At 47.4% G+C, this 21,375-nt stretch overlaps 3 long non-coding RNA genes across 3 annotated transcripts in view; 2 read left to right on the forward strand and 1 right to left on the reverse strand.

Annotated features, from left to right (window-relative positions):
* LOC308193029 lies at positions 1 to 16,787 on the forward strand. The gene is made up of 2 exons (XR_013949325.1): positions 1 to 88; positions 16,603 to 16,787. It is a non-coding gene; the product is annotated as an uncharacterized lncRNA (long non-coding RNA).
* The window catches only part of LOC308193025, a 471,820-nt gene that overhangs the window by 222,057 nt on the left and 228,388 nt on the right, over positions 1 to 21,375 (forward strand). The gene's annotated exons all lie outside the window — the stretch shown is intronic.
* Positions 7,584 to 21,375, reverse strand: part of LOC308193023 — a 24,062-nt gene continuing 10,270 nt past the window's right edge. Inside the window, exon 2 of the long non-coding RNA XR_013949319.1 lies at positions 7,584 to 18,833. This is a non-coding gene — a long non-coding RNA (uncharacterized lncRNA). The remainder of the gene's footprint in view (positions 18,834 to 21,375) is intronic.

Below are 21,375 nucleotides of genomic sequence, written 5' to 3' on the forward strand. Positions count from 1 at the left end.
ATCCTAACAATAATCATCCTACTACTCCTAACCATCCTAGAAGTAGCAGTAGCCATAATCCAGGCCTACGTCTTCGTGCTCCTTCTAAGTCTATACTTACAAGAAAACATCTAATGGCACACCAAGCACACTCATACCACATAGTTGACCCAAGCCCTTGACCAATCTTCGGGGCAGCCGCCGCCCTACTCACAACCTCAGGATTAATCATGTGATTCCACTACAACTCATCCATACTACTAACCCTAGGCCTCATCTCAATACTCCTAGTAATACTCCAATGATGACGAGACATTGTACGAGAAAGCACCTTCCAAGGCCATCACACTCCCACAGTCCAAAAAGGCCTACGATACGGCATAATCCTTTTCATCACATCCGAAGCATTCTTCTTCTTAGGGTTCTTCTGAGCGTTCTTCCACTCGAGCCTGGCCCCAACCCCAGAACTAGGAGGCCAATGACCCCCAACAGGAATTAAACCACTCAACCCGATAGAAGTCCCCCTACTAAACACAGCCATCCTACTAGCCTCAGGCGTTACCGTAACGTGAGCCCATCACAGCATCACAGAAGGAAACCGAAAACATGCCATCCACGCCCTAACCCTAACGATCCTCTTGGGATTCTACTTCACAGCCCTACAAGCAATAGAATACCACGAAGCCCCATTCTCAATCGCCGATAGCGTCTACGGATCTACCTTCTTCGTTGCCACTGGATTCCACGGACTCCACGTAATCATCGGATCCTCCTTCCTGACCGTCTGCCTCTTCCGACTGATCAAGTTCCACTTTACATCAGACCACCACTTCGGATTCGAGGCAGCAGCCTGATACTGACACTTCGTAGACGTCATCTGACTATTCCTCTACATAACCATCTACTGATGAGGATCTTGCTCTTCTAGTATATTAATTACAATTGACTTCCAATCTCTAGAATCTGGTATAAACCCAGAGGAGAGCAATGAACGCACTCATGTTCATATTCGCCCTATCATCAATCCTAAGCGCCGCCCTAACCGCATTAAACTTCTGACTCGCCCAAATAAACCCCGACTCAGAGAAACTCTCACCGTACGAATGTGGATTCGACCCACTTGGATCTGCTCGATTACCATTCTCAGTCCGATTCTTCCTCAGTAGCCATCCTGTTCGTCCTATTCGACCTAGAAATCGCCCTCCTACTCCCCCTGCCATGAGCCGTCCAACTCCAATCCCCCCTAATGACCCTCACCTGAACTGTAGTGATCCTCCTTCTCCTAACACTCGGACTGGCCTACGAGTGAATTCAAGGGGGCCTAGAATGAGCAGAATAACAGAAAGTTAGTCTAACCAAAAAGATAGCTGGTTTCGACCCAGCAGATTACAGCCAACCCTGTAACTTTCTTATGTCGCCCCTACATTTAAGCTTCTACTCAGCCTTCATTTTCAGCGGACTAGGGCTAGCCTTCCACCGAACCCACCTAGTATCCGCCCTACTATGCCTTGAAAGCATAATATTATCGATATTCGTAGGCCTATCAATATGATCCATCGAAAACCAAGTCTCCTCATTCACCATGGTACCAATTCTCATGCTAACCTTCTCAGCGTGTGAGGCGGGCACAGGCCTGGCCATCCTAGTAGCCTCCACCCGCACACATGGCTCTGACCATCTACACAACCTAAACCTCCTGCAATGCTAAAAATCATCCTACCCACAATCATACTTCTTCCAACAGCCCTGCTGTCTCCACCAAAATTTCTATGGACTAACACCACCTTATACAGCCTCCTAATCGCTGCCCTAAGCCTACAGTGATTAATCCCAACCTACTACCCCTACAAATTTTTATCCAACTGAACAGGAATTGACCAAATCTCATCCCCCCTCCTAGTACTATCCTGCTGACTACTCCCACTCATAATCATAGCAAGCCAAAACCACCTGCAACAAGAACCCCTACAACGCAAACGAATCTTTATCTCAACCTTAGTCGCAGTCCAGCCATTCATCCTACTAGCCTTTTCCACCACAGAACTAGCACTATTTTACATCTCATTTGAAGCAACCCTCATTCCCACCCTAATCTTAATCACCCGATGGGGGAACCAACCAGAACGCCTAAGCGCTGGCATCTACCTGCTATTCTACACGCCAGTAAGCTCTCTACCCCTGCTAATCACAATCATACACCTATACGTGAAAATTGGCACCCTGCACCTGCCAACCCTACAACTAACCCACCCAACCCTATCCACCTCATGGACAGGAATACTATCAGGTCTAGCACTGCTCATAGCATTCATAGTAAAAGCCCCACTATACGGCCTACACCTCTGACTGCCAAAAGCCCACGTAGAAGCACCCATCGCAGGCTCAATACTCCTCGCCGCCCTACTACTAAAGCTAGGAGGATACGGAATTATACGAGTCACTCTATTTATGGGCCCACTGTCCAACCTCCTGCACTACCCCTTCCTAACCCTGGCCCTATGAGGCGCCCTAATGACTAGCTCAATCTGCCTACGACAGACAGACCTAAAATCACTAATCGCTTATTCATCCGTTAGCCACATAGGCCTAGTTATCGCCGCAGGAATAATCCAAACCCACTGATCATTCTCAGGGGCAATGATCCTAATAATTTCCCATGGACTAACTTCCTCCATACTATTCTGCCTAGCCAACACAAACTATGAACGTACGCACAGCCGAATTCTACTACTCACACGAGGCCTACAACCTCTCCTACCACTCATAGCTACCTGATGATTGCTGGCCAATCTAACAAACATAGCCTTACCCCCAACAACAAACCTCATAGCAGAGCTAACCATTATAATCACCTTATTCAACTGATCTGCCTTCACGATCATCCTAACAGGAATCGCAACCCTACTAACCGCCTCCTACACCTTATTCATACTACTAATGACCCAACGAGGCTCAATCCCCTCCCACATCACATCTATGCAAAACTCAACCACGCGAGAACACCTGCTCATAACACTCCACATTATCCCAATATTCCTCCTAATCCTCAAACCCGAACTGATCTCCGGAATCCCCTCATGCAAGTATAGTTTAAACCAAACATTAGACTGTGATTCTAAGAATAGAAGTTCAAACCTTCTTACCTGCCGAGGGGAGGGTTTAACCAACAAGAGCTGCTAACTCTTACATCTGAGCCTAAAACCTCAGCCCCCTTACTTTTAAAGGATAACAGCAATCCACTGGTCTTAGGAACCACCCATCTTGGTGCAAATCCAAGTAAAAGGAGTGAACCCCACACTACTAATCAACTCCCTCACACTACTCACGCTGACAATCCTCCTAACCCCAATCATCCTGCCATTTCTATTTAAAAACTTTAAAAACACCCCACAAGCCACCACCCGCGCTGTTAAAACCACATTCCTAATTAGCCTAGCCCCTACAACCGCATTCATCTACTCGGGAGTAGAATCTGTCACCTGCCACTGGGAGTGAAAATTCATTGTAAACTTTAAAATCCCCCTGAGCCTAAAAATAGACCAATACTCAATAACATTTCTTCCAATCGCCCTATTTGTAACATGATCAATCCTACAATTCGCCATATGATACATGGCCTCAGAGCCATACGTAACAAAATTTTTCACCTACCTACTGACATTCCTAGTCGCCATACTCCTCCTAACAACCGCAAACAACATATTCCTCCTATTCGTAGGCTGGGAAGGAGTACGAATCATGTCCTTCCTTCTCATCGGCTGATGACAAGGCCGAGCAGATGCCAACACCGCCGCCCTACGAGCCGTAATCTACAACCGAATCGGAGACATCGGACTGATCCTGAGCATAGCATGACTAGCTTCAACATTCAACACCTGAGAGATCCAACAAGCCGTACACCCCCACCAAACCCCAATCCTCCCCCTCATAGGATTAATCCTCGCAGCCGCAGGAAAATCCGCCCAATTTGGACTCCACCCATGACTGCCCGCAGCAATAGAAGGCCCCACCCCAGTATCAGCCCTACTGCACTCCAGTACCATAGTAGTAGCCGGAATCTTCCTGCTCATCCGCATGCACCCCCTGCTAGCCACCAACCAGACAGCCCTAACTGCCTGCCTATGCCTAGGTGCTCTATCAACCCTATTCGCTGCCACATGCGCCCTAACCCAAAATGACATCAAAAAAATCATTGCTTTCTCAACATCCAGCCAACTAGGACTAATAATAGTCACTATCGGACTAAACCTCCCACAACTAGCCTTCTTACACATCTCAACCCATGCCTTCTTTAAAGCCATACTATTCCTATGCTCAGGGTCTATCATCCACAACCTAAACGGAGAACAAGATATCCGAAAGATAGGAGGCCTACAGAAAATACTCCCAGTCACTACTTCCTGCCTAACCATCGGAAACCTGGCGCTGATAGGAACCCCATTCCTAGCCGGATTCTACTCAAAAGACCTCATCATCGAAAGCTTAAACACATCATACCTAAATACTTGAGCCCTACTCCTAACCCTTATAGCCACAGCATTCACCGCAACCTACAGCATCCGCATAACCATCCTAGTCCAAGCTGGACAAACCCGAATCCCCCCAATAGTATCAATAAACGAAAACAACCCACTAATCACCGCCCCCCTAACCCGACTCGCCCTAGGCAGCATTACAGCAGGAATAATCATTACCTCTTTCATCACACCAACCAAAACCCCCCCAATAACCATACCCCTTATCACCAAAACCGCTGCCATCCTCATAACAATCCTAGGAATCATCCTAGGCCCCTCATGTACAGGGCCACACCCCTCTAACGGCGCAAGCTTACATAGAAACATTATTAACAGACCTAGACAGATACAAAAACCCCTACAAGACCACGTATTAACTAACCCTGTTAACCCGACTCAGGAGCGCCTATAAGAGCGATTAAAATCTGTGAAAGGAACTCGGCAAATTAATAAGGCCCGACTGTTTACCAAAAACATAGCCTTCAGCAAATTAAACAAGTATTGAAGGTGATGCCTGCCCGGTGACTTAGGTTTAACGGCCGCGGTATCCTAACCGTGCAAAGGTAGCGCAATCAATTGTCCCATAAATCGAGACTTGTATGAATGGCTAAACGAGGTCTTAACTGTCTCTCACAGATAATCAGTGAAATTGATCTCCCCGTGCAAAAGCGGGGATGTGAACATAAGACGAGAAGACCCTGTGGAACTTAAAAATCAACGACCACCGCGAATCCTCAATCAACCCCACTGGGGCCACTACCATCGCAGAGCCTGGTCGATATTTTTCGGTTGGGGCGACCTTGGAGGAGAACAAATCCTCCAAAAACAAGACCATACCTCTTTACCTAGAGCTACCCCTCAAAGTGCTAACAGTGACCAGACCCAATATAATTGATTAATGGACCAAGCTACCCCAGGGATAACAGCGCAATCCCCCTCAAGAGCCCATATCGACAGGGGGGTTTACGACCTCGATGTTGGATCAGGACATCCTAATGGTGCAGCCGCTATTAAGGGTTCGTTTGTTCAACGATTAACAGTCCTACGTGATCTGAGTTCAGACCGGAGCAATCCAGGTCGGTTTCTATCTATGACACACTCTCCCCAGTACGAAAGGACCGGGAAAGTGGGGCCAATACCACAAGCACGCCCCCCCCCTCTAAGCAGTGAAACCAACTAAACCGTGAAGAGGGCCTTCCCCCACCACTTTCAATCCTAGAAAAGGACCAGCTAGAGTGGCAGAGCCCGGCAAGTGCAGAAGGCTTAAGCCCTTTCCCCAGAGGTTCAAATCCTCTCCCTAGCTTCACCCATGATTCAAATAACAACACTAAGCTGCCTCATTATATCCCTCCTATACATCATCCCAATCCTGATTGCCGTAGCCTTCCTAACCCTAGCAGAACGGAAAATCCTAAGCTACATACAATCCCGCAAAGGCCCTAACGTTGTCGGGCCTTTTGGCCTACTTCAACCATTTGCGGACGGACTGAAACTATTTACCAAAGAGCCCATCCGACCCTCTACCTCTTCCCCACTTCTATTCATTCTGATACCAATACTAGCCCTTGTCCTAGCCCTCACCACTTGAGCACCACTACCACTCCCATTTCCCCTAGCAGATCTAAACCTCGGAGTTCTCTTCCTAATAGCCATGTCAAGCCTAGCCGTCTACTCAGTCCTATGATCAGGCTGAGCCTCGAACTCAAAATACGCACTAATCGGAGCCCTACGGGCAGTAGCACAGACCATTTCATACGAAGTGACACTGGCCATAATCCTGCTATCAATAATCATACTAAGCGGAAGCTACACACTCAGCTCCTTTGCCATCGCACAGGAGCCTCTATACTTCATTTTCTCCTCATGACCCCTAGCAATAATATGATACGTATCCACCCTAGCAGAGACAAACCGAGCTCCTTTTGACCTCACAGAGGGTGAATCTGAGCTAGTCTCAGGGTTTAACGTTGAATACGCCGCAGGACCCTTCGCCTTATTCTTCCTAGCTGAATATGCGAACATTATGCTAATAAATACACTTACAGCCATCATATTCCTAAACCCAAGCGCCCTAGGGCCACCCACAGAACTATTCCCCGTCATCCTAGCCACAAAAGTCCTCCTACTATCTTCTGGTTTCTTATGGGTCCGAGCTTCATACCCACGATTCCGATATGACCAACTAATGCACCTACTATGAAAAAACTTCCTACCCCTCACACTAGCTCTGTGCCTCTGACACATCAGCATACCTATCTGCTATGCAGGCCTACCTCCTTACATAAGGAAATGTGCCTGAACTACAAAGGGTCACTATGATAAAGTGAACATAGAGGTATAACAGCCCTCTCATTTCCTGTTGACCTTAGAAAAGTAGGAATTGAACCCACACAAGAGAAATCAAAATTCTCCATACTTCCCTTATATTATTTTCTAGTAGAGTCAGCTAATCAAGCTATCGGGCCCATACCCCGAAAATGATGGTTTAACCCCCTCCTCTACTAATGAACCCTTACGCGACCCCAATCATAACCTTCAGCCTCATCTTGGGCACCACAATCACAATTTCCAGCAACCACTGAGTTCTGGCCTGGACAGGACTGGAGATCAACGCACTAGCCATCATTCCCCTAATTGCCAAATCCCACCACCCACGAGCAGTAGAAGCCGCAACGAAATACTTCCTAACCCAAGCAGCTGCTTCCGCCCTGGTCCTATTCTCTAGCATAACCAATGCCTGAGTCACCGGCCAATGAGACATCACACAAATAAACCACCCAACCTCCTGTCTACTACTGACAGCAGCAATCGCTATTAAACTGGGCCTAGTGCCATTTCACTTCTGATTCCCAGAAGTACTACAAGGATCGCCACTAATAACAGCCCTGCTACTCTCGACCCTCATAAAATTCCCCCCACTAACCCTGCTCCTACTAACATCCAAATCCCTTGACCCAGCTCTACTCACCGCCATGGCCCTAGCCTCAACAGCACTAGGAGGCTGAATAGGACTGAACCAAACACAAACACGCAAAATCCTAGCCTTCTCGTCCATCTCCCACTTAGGCTGAATCGCCATCATCCTAGTTTACAGCCCCAAATTGGCCTTACTTACCTTCTACCTATACACAATCATAACATCAGCCGTATTCCTAGCCCTTAACAAAATCAAAGCCCTTAACCTATCCATGATCACAACCTCATGAACAAAAACCCCAGTGCTAAACGCCACCCTAATACTAGTACTTTTATCCCTAGCAGGCCTCCCCCCATTAACAGGCTTTATACCAAAGTGACTTATCATCCAAGAACTAACTAAACAGGAAATAACACCAGCAGCCATGGCAATTGCCATGCTATCACTGCTCAGCCTCTTCTTCTACCTACGCCTCGCATACCACTCAACAATTACCCTTCCCCCCAACTCCTCTAACCACATAAAACAATGATACACTAGCAAAGCCCCAAGCACACCTACTGCGGTCCTTGCCTCACTATCAATCCTCTTACTTCCCCTGTCCCCAATAATACATGCCATTGTCTAGAAACTTAGGATAACACCCCAAACCGAAGGCCTTCAAAGCCTTAAATAAGAGTTAAACCCTCTTAGTTTCTGCACATTAAGACTTACAGAATATTAACCTGTATCTTCTGAATGCAAGTCAGACGCTTTAATTAAGCTAAAGCCTCCCTAGACAGATGGGCTTCGATCCCACAAAACTCTAGTTAACAGCTAAATGCCTAAACCAATTGGCTTCTGCCTACAAAGACCCTGACGCACCCTAGTGCGCATCGATGAGCTTGCAACTCAACATGAATTTCACTACAGAGCCGATAAGAAGAGGAATTAAACCTCTGTAAAAAGGACTACAGCCTAACGCTTCAACACTCAGCCATCTTACCCGTCACCTTCATCAACCGATGACTATTTTCCACTAACCATAAGGATATTGGCACCCTGTACCTCATCTTCGGGGCATGAGCAGGAATAGTCGGCACCGCACTCAGCCTATTAATCCGCGCAGAACTAGGACAACCAGGAACTCTCCTAGGCGACGACCAAATTTACAATGTAATCGTTACCGCTCACGCCTTTGTAATAAGCTTCTTTATAGTCATACCCATCATGATCGGAGGATTCGGCAACTGATTAGTCCCCCTCATAATCGGTGCCCCCGACATAGCATTCCCGCGAATAAACAACATAAGCTTTTGACTCCTCCCCCCATCATTCCTCCTCCTACTAGCCTCATCCACTGTAGAAGCTGGCGCCGGCACAGGCTGAACTGTCTACCCTCCCCTAGCAGGTAACCTTGCCCACGCCGGAGCTTCAGTAGACCTGGCTATCTTCTCACTCCACTTAGCCGGTATCTCCTCCATCCTTGGGGCCATCAACTTTATCACCACAGCCATCAACATAAAACCCCCCGCACTCTCACAATACCAAACCCCACTATTTGTCTGATCCGTACTAATTACCGCCATCCTACTCCTTCTATCACTCCCCGTACTCGCCGCCGGTATTACAATATTACTAACTGATTGAAACCTAAACACCACATTCTTCGACCCCGCTGGAGGAGGAGACCCAATCCTGTACCAACACCTATTCTGATTCTTCGGACACCCAGAAGTCTATATTCTGATCCTACCGGGGTTTGGAATCATCTCACACGTAGTCACGTACTACTCAGGCAAAAAGGAGCCCTTCGGCTACATGGGAATAGTCTGAGCCATACTATCCATCGGCTTCCTAGGATTCATCGTCTGAGCTCACCACATGTTTACAGTAGGAATAGACGTTGATACCCGAGCCTACTTTACATCAGCCACTATAATCATTGCCATCCCTACCGGAATCAAAGTATTTAGCTGACTAGCCACCCTGCACGGAGGAACAATCAAATGAGACCCCCCCAATACTATGAGCTCTAGGATTTATCTTCCTATTTACCATCGGAGGATTAACAGGAATCGTTCTTGCAAACTCTTCCCTAGACATCGCCCTGCACGACACGTACTACGTAGTTGCCCACTTCCACTACGTCCTATCCATAGGCGCCGTCTTTGCCATTCTAGCAGGATTTACTCACTGATTCCCACTACTCACTGGGTTTACCCTACACCAAACATGAGCAAAAGCCCACTTCGGGGTAATATTTACAGGAGTAAACCTAACGTTCTTCCCCCAGCACTTCCTAGGCCTAGCAGGAATACCCCGACGATACTCGGACTATCCCGACGCCTACACACTATGAAACACCATTTCCTCCATCGGCTCCCTAATCTCAATAGTAGCCGTAATCATACTAATATTCATCATCTGAGAAGCCTTTTCGGCCAAACGAAAAGTCCTACAACCAGAACTAACTACCACAAACGTTGAATGAATCCACGGCTGCCCTCCCCCATACCATACTTTCGAGGAACCGGCCTTCGTCCAAGTACAAGAAAGGAAGGAATCGAACCCTCACATGCTGGTTTCAAGCCAACTGCATTCACCGCTCATGCTTCTTTCTTATGAGACGTTAGTAAACCAATTACATAGCCTTGTCAAGACTAAATCACAGGTAAAAATCCTGTACATCTCATGTGGCCAACCACTCCCAACTAGGATTCCAAGACGCCTCATCACCCATCATAGAAGAACTCGTTGAATTCCACGACCACGCCCTAATCGTTGCCCTAGCTATCTGCAGCCTAGTTCTCTACCTTTTAGCCCACATACTAACAGAAAAACTCTCGTCCAATGCTGTAGACGCCCAAGAAGTAGAGCTGATCTGGACAATCCTACCTGCTATCGTCCTGGTACTCCTCGCCCTCCCATCCCTACAAATCCTCTACATAATGGACAAAATCGATGAACCAGACCTCACCCTAAAAGCCATCGGCCACCAATGATACTGAAGCTACGAATACACAGACTTCAAAGACCTATCATTCGACTCCTACATAGTGCCCACCCCAGACTTACCCAACAGCCACTTCCGACTGCTAGAAGTTGACCACCGCGTAGTTATCCCAATAGAATCCCCCATCCGCGTGATCATTACTGCAGGAGACGTACTCCACTCCTGAGCAGTCTCAACGCTCGGAGTTAAAACAGACGCAATCCCAGGCCGACTAAACCATCAACAGTCCTACGTGATCTGAGTTCAGACCGGAGCAATCCAGGTCGGTTTCTATCTATGACACACTCTCCCCAGTACGAAAGGACCGGGAAAGTGGGGCCAATACCACAAGCACGCCCCCCCCCTCTAAGCAGTGAAACCAACTAAACCGTGAAGAGGGCCTTCCCCCACCACTTTCAATCCTAGAAAAGGACCAGCTAGAGTGGCAGAGCCCGGCAAGTGCAGAAGGCTTAAGCCCTTTCCCCAGAGGTTCAAATCCTCTCCCTAGCTTCACCCATGATTCAAATAACAACACTAAGCTGCCTCATTATATCCCTCCTATACATCATCCCAATCCTGATTGCCGTAGCCTTCCTAACCCTAGTAGAACGGAAAATCCTAAGCTACATACAATCCCGCAAAGGCCCTAACGTTGTCGGGCCTTTTGGCCTACTTCAACCATTTGCGGACGGACTGAAACTATTTACCAAAGAGCCCATCCGACCCTCTACCTCTTCCCCACTTCTATTCATTCTGATACCAATACTAGCCCTTGTCCTAGCCCTCACCACTTGAGCACCACTACCACTCCCATTTCCCCTAGCAGATCTAAACCTCGGAGTTCTCTTCCTAATAGCCATGTCAAGCCTAGCCGTCTACTCAGTCCTATGATCAGGCTGAGCCTCGAACTCAAAATACGCACTAATCGGAGCCCTACGGGCAGTAGCACAGACCATTTCATACGAAGTGACACTGGCCATAATCCTGCTATCAATAATCATACTAAGCGGAAGCTACACACTCAGCTCCTTTGCCGTCGCACAGGAGCCTCTATACTTCATTTTCTCCTCATGACCCCTAGCAATAATATGATACGTATCCACCCTAGCAGAGACAAACCGAGCTCCTTTTGACCTCACAGAGGGTGAATCTGAGCTAGTCTCAGGGTTTAACGTTGAATACGCCGCAGGACCCTTCGCCTTATTCTTCCTAGCTGAATATGCGAACATTATGCTAATAAATACACTTACAGCCATCATATTCCTAAACCCAAGCGCCCTAGGGCCACCCACAGAACTATTCCCCGTCATCCTAGCCACAAAAGTCCTCCTACTATCTTCTGGTTTCTTATGGGTCCGAGCTTCATACCCACGATTCCGATATGACCAACTAATGCACCTACTATGAAAAAACTTCCTACCCCTCACACTAGCTCTGTGCCTCTGACACATCAGCATACCTATCTGCTATGCAGGCCTACCTCCTTACATAAGGAAATGTGCCTGAACTACAAAGGGTCACTATGATAAAGTGAACATAGAGGTATAACAGCCCTCTCATTTCCTGTTGACCTTAGAAAAGTAGGAATTGAACCCACACAAGAGAAATCAAAATTCTCCATACTTCCCTTATATTATTTTCTAGTAGAGTCAGCTAATCAAGCTATCGGGCCCATACCCCGAAAATGATGGTTTAACCCCCTCCTCTACTAATGAACCCTTACGCGACCCCAATCATAACCTTCAGCCTCATCTTGGGCACCACAATCACAATTTCCAGCAACCACTGAGTTCTGGCCTGGACAGGACTGGAGATCAACGCACTAGCCATCATTCCCCTAATTGCCAAATCCCACCACCCACGAGCAGTAGAAGCCGCAACGAAATACTTCCTAACCCAAGCAGCTGCTTCCGCCCTGGTCCTATTCTCTAGCATAACCAATGCCTGAGTCACCGGCCAATGAGACATCACACAAATAAACCACCCAACCTCCTGTCTACTACTGACAGCAGCAATCGCTATTAAACTGGGCCTAGTGCCATTTCACTTCTGATTCCCAGAAGTACTACAAGGATCGCCACTAATAACAGCCCTGCTACTCTCGACCCTCATAAAATTCCCCCCACTAACCCTGCTCCTACTAATATCCAAATCCCTCGACCCAGCTCTACTCACCGCCATGGCCCTAGCCTCAACAGCACTAGGAGGCTGAATAGGACTGAACCAAACACAAACACGCAAAATCCTAGCCTTCTCGTCCATCTCCCACTTAGGCTGAATCGCCATCATCCTAGTTTACAGCCCCAAATTGGCCTTACTTACCTTCTACCTATACACAATCATAACATCAGCCGTATTCCTAGCCCTTAACAAAATCAAAGCCCTTAACCTATCCATGATCACAACCTCATGAACAAAAACCCCAGTGCTAAACGCCACCCTAATACTAGTACTTTTATCCCTAGCAGGCCTCCCCCCATTAACAGGCTTTATACCAAAGTGACTTATCATCCAAGAACTAACTAAACAGGAAATAACACCAGCAGCCATGGCAATTGCCATGCTATCACTGCTCAGCCTCTTCTTCTACCTACGCCTCGCATACCACTCAACAATTACCCTTCCCCCCAACTCCTCTAACCACATAAAACAATGATACACTAGCAAAGCCCCAAGCACACCTACTGCGGTCCTTGCCTCACTATCAATCCTCTTACTTCCCCTGTCCCCAATAATACATGCCATTGTCTAGAAACTTAGGATAACACCCCAAACCGAAGGCCTTCAAAGCCTTAAATAAGAGTTAAACCCTCTTAGTTTCTGCACATTAAGACTTACAGAATATTAACCTGTATCTTCTGAATGCAAGTCAGACGCTTTAATTAAGCTAAAGCCTCCCTAGACAGATGGGCTTCGATCCCACAAAACTCTAGTTAACAGCTAAATGCCTAAACCAATTGGCTTCTGCCTACAAAGACCCTGACGCACCCTAGTGCGCATCGATGAGCTTGCAACTCAACATGAATTTCACTACAGAGCCGATAAGAAGAGGAATTAAACCTCTGTAAAAAGGACTACAGCCTAACGCTTCAACACTCAGCCATCTTACCCGTCACCTTCATCAACCGATGACTATTTTCCACTAACCATAAGGATATTGGCACCCTGTACCTCATCTTCGGGGCATGAGCAGGAATAGTCGGCACCGCACTCAGCCTATTAATCCGCGCAGAACTAGGACAACCAGGAACTCTCCTAGGCGACGACCAAATTTACAATGTAATCGTTACCGCTCACGCCTTTGTAATAAGCTTCTTTATAGTCATACCCATCATGATCGGAGGATTCGGCAACTGATTAGTCCCCCTCATAATCGGTGCCCCCGACATAGCATTCCCGCGAATAAACAACATAAGCTTTTGACTCCTCCCCCCATCATTCCTCCTCCTACTAGCCTCATCCACTGTAGAAGCTGGCGCCGGCACAGGCTGAACTGTCTACCCTCCCCTAGCAGGTGACCTTGCCCACGCCGGAGCTTCAGTAGACCTGGCTATCTTCTCACTCCACTTAGCCGGTATCTCCTCCATCCTTGGGGCCATCAACTTTATCACCACAGCCATCAACATAAAACCCCCCGCACTCTCACAATACCAAACCCCACTATTTGTCTGATCCGTACTAATTACCGCCATCCTACTCCTTCTATCACTCCCCGTACTCGCCGCCGGTATTACAATATTACTAACTGATCGAAACCTAAACACCACATTCTTCGACCCCGCTGGAGGAGGAGACCCAATCCTGTACCAACACCTATTCTGATTCTTCGGACACCCAGAAGTCTATATTCTGATCCTACCGGGGTTCGGAATCATCTCACACGTAGTCACATACTACTCAGGCAAAAAGGAGCCCTTCGGCTACATGGGAATAGTCTGAGCCATACTATCCATCGGCTTCCTAGGATTCATCGTCTGAGCTCACCACATGTTTACAGTAGGAATAGACGTTGATACCCGAGCCTACTTTACATCAGCCACTATAATCATTGCCATCCCTACCGGAATCAAAGTATTTAGCTGACTAGCCACCCTGCACGGAGGAACAATCAAATGAGACCCCCCCCAATACTATGAGCTCTAGGATTTATCTTCCTATTTACCATCGGAGGATTAACAGGAATCGTTCTTGCAAACTCTTCCCTAGACATCGCCCTGCACGACACGTACTACGTAGTTGCCCACTTCCACTACGTCCTATCCATAGGCGCCGTCTTTGCCATTCTAGCAGGATTTACTCACTGATTCCCACTACTCACTGGGTTTACCCTACACCAAACATGAACAAAAGCCCACTTCGGGGTAATATTTACAGGAGTAAACCTAACGTTCTTCCCCCAGCACTTCCTAGGCCTAGCAGGAATACCCCGACGATACTCGGACTATCCCGACGCCTACACACTATGAAACACCATTTCCTCCATCGGCTCCCTAATCTCAATAGTAGCCGTAATCATACTAATATTCATCATCTGAGAAGCCTTTTCGGCCAAACGAAAAGTCCTACAACCAGAACTAACTACCACAAACGTTGAATGAATCCACGGCTGCCCTCCCCCATACCATACTTTCGAGGAACCGGCCTTCGTCCAAGTACAAGAAAGGAAGGAATCGAACCCTCACATGCTGGTTTCAAGCCAACTGCATTCACCGCTCATGCTTCTTTCTTATGAGACGTTAGTAAACCAATTACATAGCCTTGTCAAGACTAAATCACAGGTAAAAATCCTGTACATCTCATGTGGCCAACCACTCCCAACTAGGATTCCAAGACGCCTCATCACCCATCATAGAAGAACTCGTTGAATTCCACGACCACGCCCTAATCGTTGCCCTAGCTATCTGCAGCCTAGTTCTCTACCTTTTAGCCCACATACTAACAGAAAAACTCTCGTCCAATGCTGTAGACGCCCAAGAAGTAGAGCTGATCTGGACAATCCTACCTGCTATCGTCCTGGTACTCCTCGCCCTCCCATCCCTACAAATCCTCTACATAATGGACAAAATCGATGAACCAGACCTCACCCTAAAAGCCATCGACCACCAATGATACTGAAGCTACGAATACACAGACTTCAAAGACCTATCATTCGACTCCTACATAGTGCCCACCCCAGACTTACCCAACGGCCACTTCCGACTGCTAGAAGTTGACCACCGCGTAGTTATCCCAATAGAATCCCCCATCCGCGTGATCATTACTGCAGGAGACGTACTCCACTCCTGAGCAGTCCCAACGCTCGGAGTTAAAACAGACGCAATCCCAGGCCGACTAAACCAAACTTCATTCATTACCACCCGGCCTGGGATTTTTTACGGACAATGCTCAGAAATTTGCGGGGCTAATCACAGCTACATACCCATTGTAGTAGAATCAACCCCACTCCCACATTTCGAGGCCTGATCGTCCCTTCTATCATCATCCTAATCATTAAGAAGCTATGCAACAGCACTAGCCTTTTAAGCTAGCCAAAGAGGGACTTCCCCCTCCTTAATGATATGCCACAGCTTAACCCCGCACCATGATTTTCAATCATAATTATAACCTGATTAACCCTAGCACTCCTCATCCAACCAAAACTACTAGCCTTCACCACAACCAACCCCCCATCAAATAAGACCTCCCTCACTACCAAACCCACACCATGATCCTGACCATGAACCTAAGCTTCTTTGACCAATTTTCCAGCCCCAATCTATTTGGCATCCCCTTAATCCTACTATCCCTACTCTTCCCAGCCCTACTATTCCCGTCCCCAAACAACCGATGAATCAACAACCGCCTTTCTACTATCCAAACATGACTCCTTCACCTAATCACAAAACAACTAATAGTCCCACTCAACAAAAATGGCCACAAATGAGCCATAATATTTACATCCCTAATAATCATACTTCTTACAATCAACCTTCTAGGCCTCCTTCCATATACATTCACCCCAACCACCCAACTATCTATGAACATAGCCCTAGCCTTCCCACTATGGCTCGCCACACTACTAACAGGCCTACGAAACCAACCATCAGCCTCTTTAGCCCACCTATTACCCGAAGGTACCCCTACACCCCTAATCCCCGCACTAATCCTGATCGAAACAACCAGCCTACTAATCCGCCCCCTAGCCCTCGGAGTCCGCCTTACAGCCAACCTTACAGCAGGACACTTACTCATCCAACTCATCTCTACAGCCTCCATTGCATTAATACCCACCCTTCCTGCAGTATCCATCCTAACAATAATCATCCTACTACTCCTAACCATCCTAGAAGTAGCAGTAGCCATAATCCAGGCCTACGTCTTCGTGCTCCTTCTAAGCCTATACTTACAAGAAAACATCTAATGGCACACCAAGCACACTCATACCACATAGTTGACCCAAGCCCTTGACCAATCTTCGGGGCAGCCACCGCCCTACTCACAACCTCAGGATTAATCATGTGATTCCACTACAACTCATCCATACTACTAACCCTAGGCCTCATCTCAATACTCCTAGTAATACTCCAATGATGACGAGACATTGTACGAGAAAGCACCTTCCAAGGCCATCACACTCCCACAGTCCAAAAAGGCCTACGATACGGCATAATCCTTTTCATCACATCCGAAGCATTCTTCTTCTTAGGGTTCTTCTGAGCGTTCTTCCACTCGAGCCTGGCCCCAACCCCAGAACTAGGAGGCCAATGACCCCCAACAGGAATTAAACCACTCAACCCGATAGAAGTCCCCCTACTAAACACAGCCATCCTACTAGCCTCAGGCGTTACCGTAACGTGAGCCCATCACAGCATCACAGAAGGAAACCGAAAACATGCCATCCACGCCCTAACCCTAACGATCCTCTTGGGATTCTACTTCACAGCCCTACAAGCAATAGAATACCACGAAGCCCCATTCTCAATCGCCGATAGCGTCTACGGATCTACCTTCTTCGTTGCCACTGGATTCCACGGACTCCACGTAATCATCGGATCCTCCTTCCTGACCGTCTGCCTCTTCCGACTGATCAAGTTCCACTTTACATCAGACCACCACTTCGGATTCGAGGCAGCAGCCTGATACTGACACTTCGTAGACGTCATCTGACTATTCCTCTACATAACCATCTACTGATGAGGATCTTGCTCTTCTAGTATATTAATTACAATTGACTTCCAATCTCTAGAATCTGGTATAAACCCAGAGGAGAGCAATGAACGCACTCATGTTCATATTCGCCCTATCATCAATCCTAAGCGCCGCCCTAACCGCATTAAACTTCTGACTCGCCCAAATAAACCCCGACTCAGAGAAACTCTCACCGTACGAATGTGGATTCGACCCACTTGGATCTGCTCGATTACCATTCTCAGTCCGATTCTTCCTCAGTAGCCATCCTGTTCGTCCTATTCGACCTAGAAATCGCCCTCCTACTCCCCCTGCCATGAGCCGTCCAACTCCAATCCCCCCTAATGACCCTCACCTGAACTGTAGTGATCCTCCTTCTCCTAACACTCGGACTGGCCTACGAGTGAATTCAAGGGGGCCTAGAATGAGCAGAATAACAGAAAGTTAGTCTAACCAAAAAGATAGCTGGTTTCGACCCAGCAGATTACAGCCAACCCTGTAACTTTCTTATGTCGCCCCTACATTTAAGCTTCTACTCAGCCTTCATTTTCAGCGGACTAGGGCTAGCCTTCCACCGAACCCACCTAGTATCCGCCCTACTATGCCTTGAAAGCATAATATTATCGATATTCGTAGGCCTATCAATATGATCCATCGAAAACCAAGTCTCCTCATTCACCATGGTACCAATTCTCATGCTAACCTTCTCAGCGTGTGAGGCGGGCACAGGCCTGGCCATCCTAGTAGCCTCCACCCGCACACATGGCTCCGACCATCTACACAACCTAAACCTCCTGCAATGCTAAAAATCATCCTACCCACAATCATACTTCTTCCAACAGCCCTGCTGTCTCCACCAAAATTTCTATGGACTAACACCACCTTATACAGCCTCCTAATCGCTGCCCTAAGCCTACAGTGATTAATCCCAACCTACTACCCCTACAAATTTTTATCCAACTGAACAGGAATTGACCAAATCTCATCCCCCCTCCTAGTACTATCCTGCTGACTACTCCCACTCATAATCATAGCAAGCCAAAACCACCTGCAACAAGAACCCCTACAACGCAAACGAATCTTTATCTCAACCTTAGTCGCAGTCCAGCCATTCATCCTACTAGCCTTTTCCACCACAGAACTAGCACTATTTTACATCTCATTTGAAGCAACCCTCATTCCCACCCTAATCTTAATCACCCGATGGGGGAACCAACCAGAACGCCTAAGCGCTGGCATCTACCTGCTATTCTACACGCCAGTAAGCTCTCTACCCCTGCTAATCACAATCATACACCTATACGTGAAAATTGGCACCCTGCACCTGCCAACCCTACAACTAACCCACCCAACCCTATCCACCTCATGGACAGGAATACTATCAGGTCTAGCACTGCTCATAGCATTCATAGTAAAAGCCCCACTATACGGCCTACACCTCTGACTGCCAAAAGCCCACGTAGAAGCACCCATCGCAGGCTCAATACTCCTCGCCGCCCTACTACTAAAGCTAGGAGGATACGGAATTATACGAGTCACTCTATTTATGGGCCCACTGTCCAACCTCCTGCACTACCCCTTCCTAACCCTGGCCCTATGAGGCGCCCTAATGACTAGCTCAATCTGCCTACGACAGACAGACCTAAAATCACTAATCGCTTATTCATCCGTTAGCCACATAGGCCTAGTTATCGCCGCAGGAATAATCCAAACCCACTGATCATTCTCAGGGGCAATGATCCTAATAATTTCCCATGGACTAACTTCCTCCATACTATTCTGCCTAGCCAACACAAACTATGAACGTACGCACAGCCGAATTCTACTACTCACACGAGGCCTACAACCTCTCCTACCACTCATAGCTACCTGATGATTGCTGGCCAATCTAACAAACATAGCCTTACCCCCAACAACAAACCTCATAGCAGAGCTAACCATTATAATCACCTTATTCAACTGATCTGCCTTCACGATCATCCTAACAGGAATCGCAACCCTACTAACCGCCTCCTACACCTTATTCATACTACTAATGACCCAACGAGGCTCAATCCCCTCCCACATCACATCTATGCAAAACTCAACCACGCGAGAACACCTGCTCATAACACTCCACATTATCCCAATATTCCTCCTAATCCTCAAACCCGAACTGATCTCCGGAATCCCCTCATGCAAGTATAGTTTAAACCAAACATTAGACTGTGATTCTAAGAATAGAAGTTCAAACCTTCTTACCTGCCGAGGGGAGGGTTTAACCAACAAGAGCTGCTAACTCTTACATCTGAGCCTAAAACCTCAGCCCCCTTACTTTTAAAGGATAACAGCAATCCACTGGTCTTAGGAACCACCCATCTTGGTGCAAATCCAAGTAAAAGTAGTGAACCCCACACTACTAATCAACTCCCTCACACTACTCACGCTGACAATCCTCCTAACCCCAATCATCCTGCCATTTCTATTTAAAAACTTTAAAAACACCCCACAAGCCACCACCCGCGCTGTTAAAACCGCATTCCTAATTAGCCTAGCCCCTACAACCGCATTCATCTACTCGGGAGTAGAATCTGTCACCTGCCACTGGGAGTGAAAATTCATTATAAACTTTAAAATCCCCCTGAGCCTAAAAATAGACCAATACTCAATAACATTTCTTCCAATCGCCCTATTTGTAACATGATCAATCCTACAATTCGCCATATGATACATGGCCTCAGAGCCATACGTAACAAAATTTTTCACCTACCTACTGACATTCCTAGTCGCCATACTCCTCCTAACAACCGCAAACAACATATTCCTCCTATTCGTAGGCTGGGAAGGAGTACGAATCATGTCCTTCCTTCTCATCGGCTGATGACAAGGCCGAGCAGATGCCAACACCGCCGCCCTACGAGCCGTAATCTACAACCGAATCGGAGACATCGGACTGATCCTGAGCATAGCATGACTAGCTTCAACATTCAACACCTGAGAGATCCAACAAGCCGTACACCCCCACCAAACCCCAATCCTCCCCCTCATAGGATTAATCCTCGCAGCCGCAGGAAAATCCGCCCAATTTGGACTCCACCCATGACTGCCCGCAGCAATAGAAGGCCCCACCCCAGTATCAGCCCTACTGCACTCCAGTACCATAGTAGTAGCCGGAATCTTCCTGCTCATCCGCATGCACCCCCTGCTAGCCACCAACCAGACAGCCCTAACTGCCTGCCTATGCCTAGGTGCTCTATCAACCCTATTCGCTGCCACATGCACCCTAACCCAAAATGACATCAAAAAAATCATTGCTTTCTCAACATCCAGCCAACTAGGACTAATAATAGTCACTATCGGACTAAACCTCCCACAACTAGCCTTCCTACACATCTCAACCCATGCCTTCTTTAAAGCCATACTATTCCTATGCTCAGGGTCTATCATCCACAACCTAAACGGAGAACAAGATATCCGAAAGATAGGAGGCCTACAGAAAATACTCCCAGTCACTACTTCCTGCCTAACCATCGGAAACCTGGCGCTGATAGGAACCCCATTCCTAGCCGGATTCTACTCAAATGACCTCATCATCGAAAGCTTAAACACATCATACCTAAATACTTGAGCCCTACTCCTAACCCTTATAGCCACAGCATTCACCGCAACCTACAGCATCCGCATAACCATCCTAGTCCAAGCTGGACAAACCCGAATCCCCCCAATAGTATCAATAAACGAAAACAACCCACTAATCACCGCCCCCCTAACCCGACTCGCCCTAGGCAGCATTACAGCAGGAATAATCATTACCTCTTTCATCACACCAACCAAAACCCCCC

This window comes from Anser brachyrhynchus (assembly GCF_964034855.1).
Source record: "Anser brachyrhynchus genome assembly, chromosome: 3".
Taxonomy (NCBI): Eukaryota; Metazoa; Chordata; class Aves; order Anseriformes; family Anatidae; genus Anser; species Anser brachyrhynchus.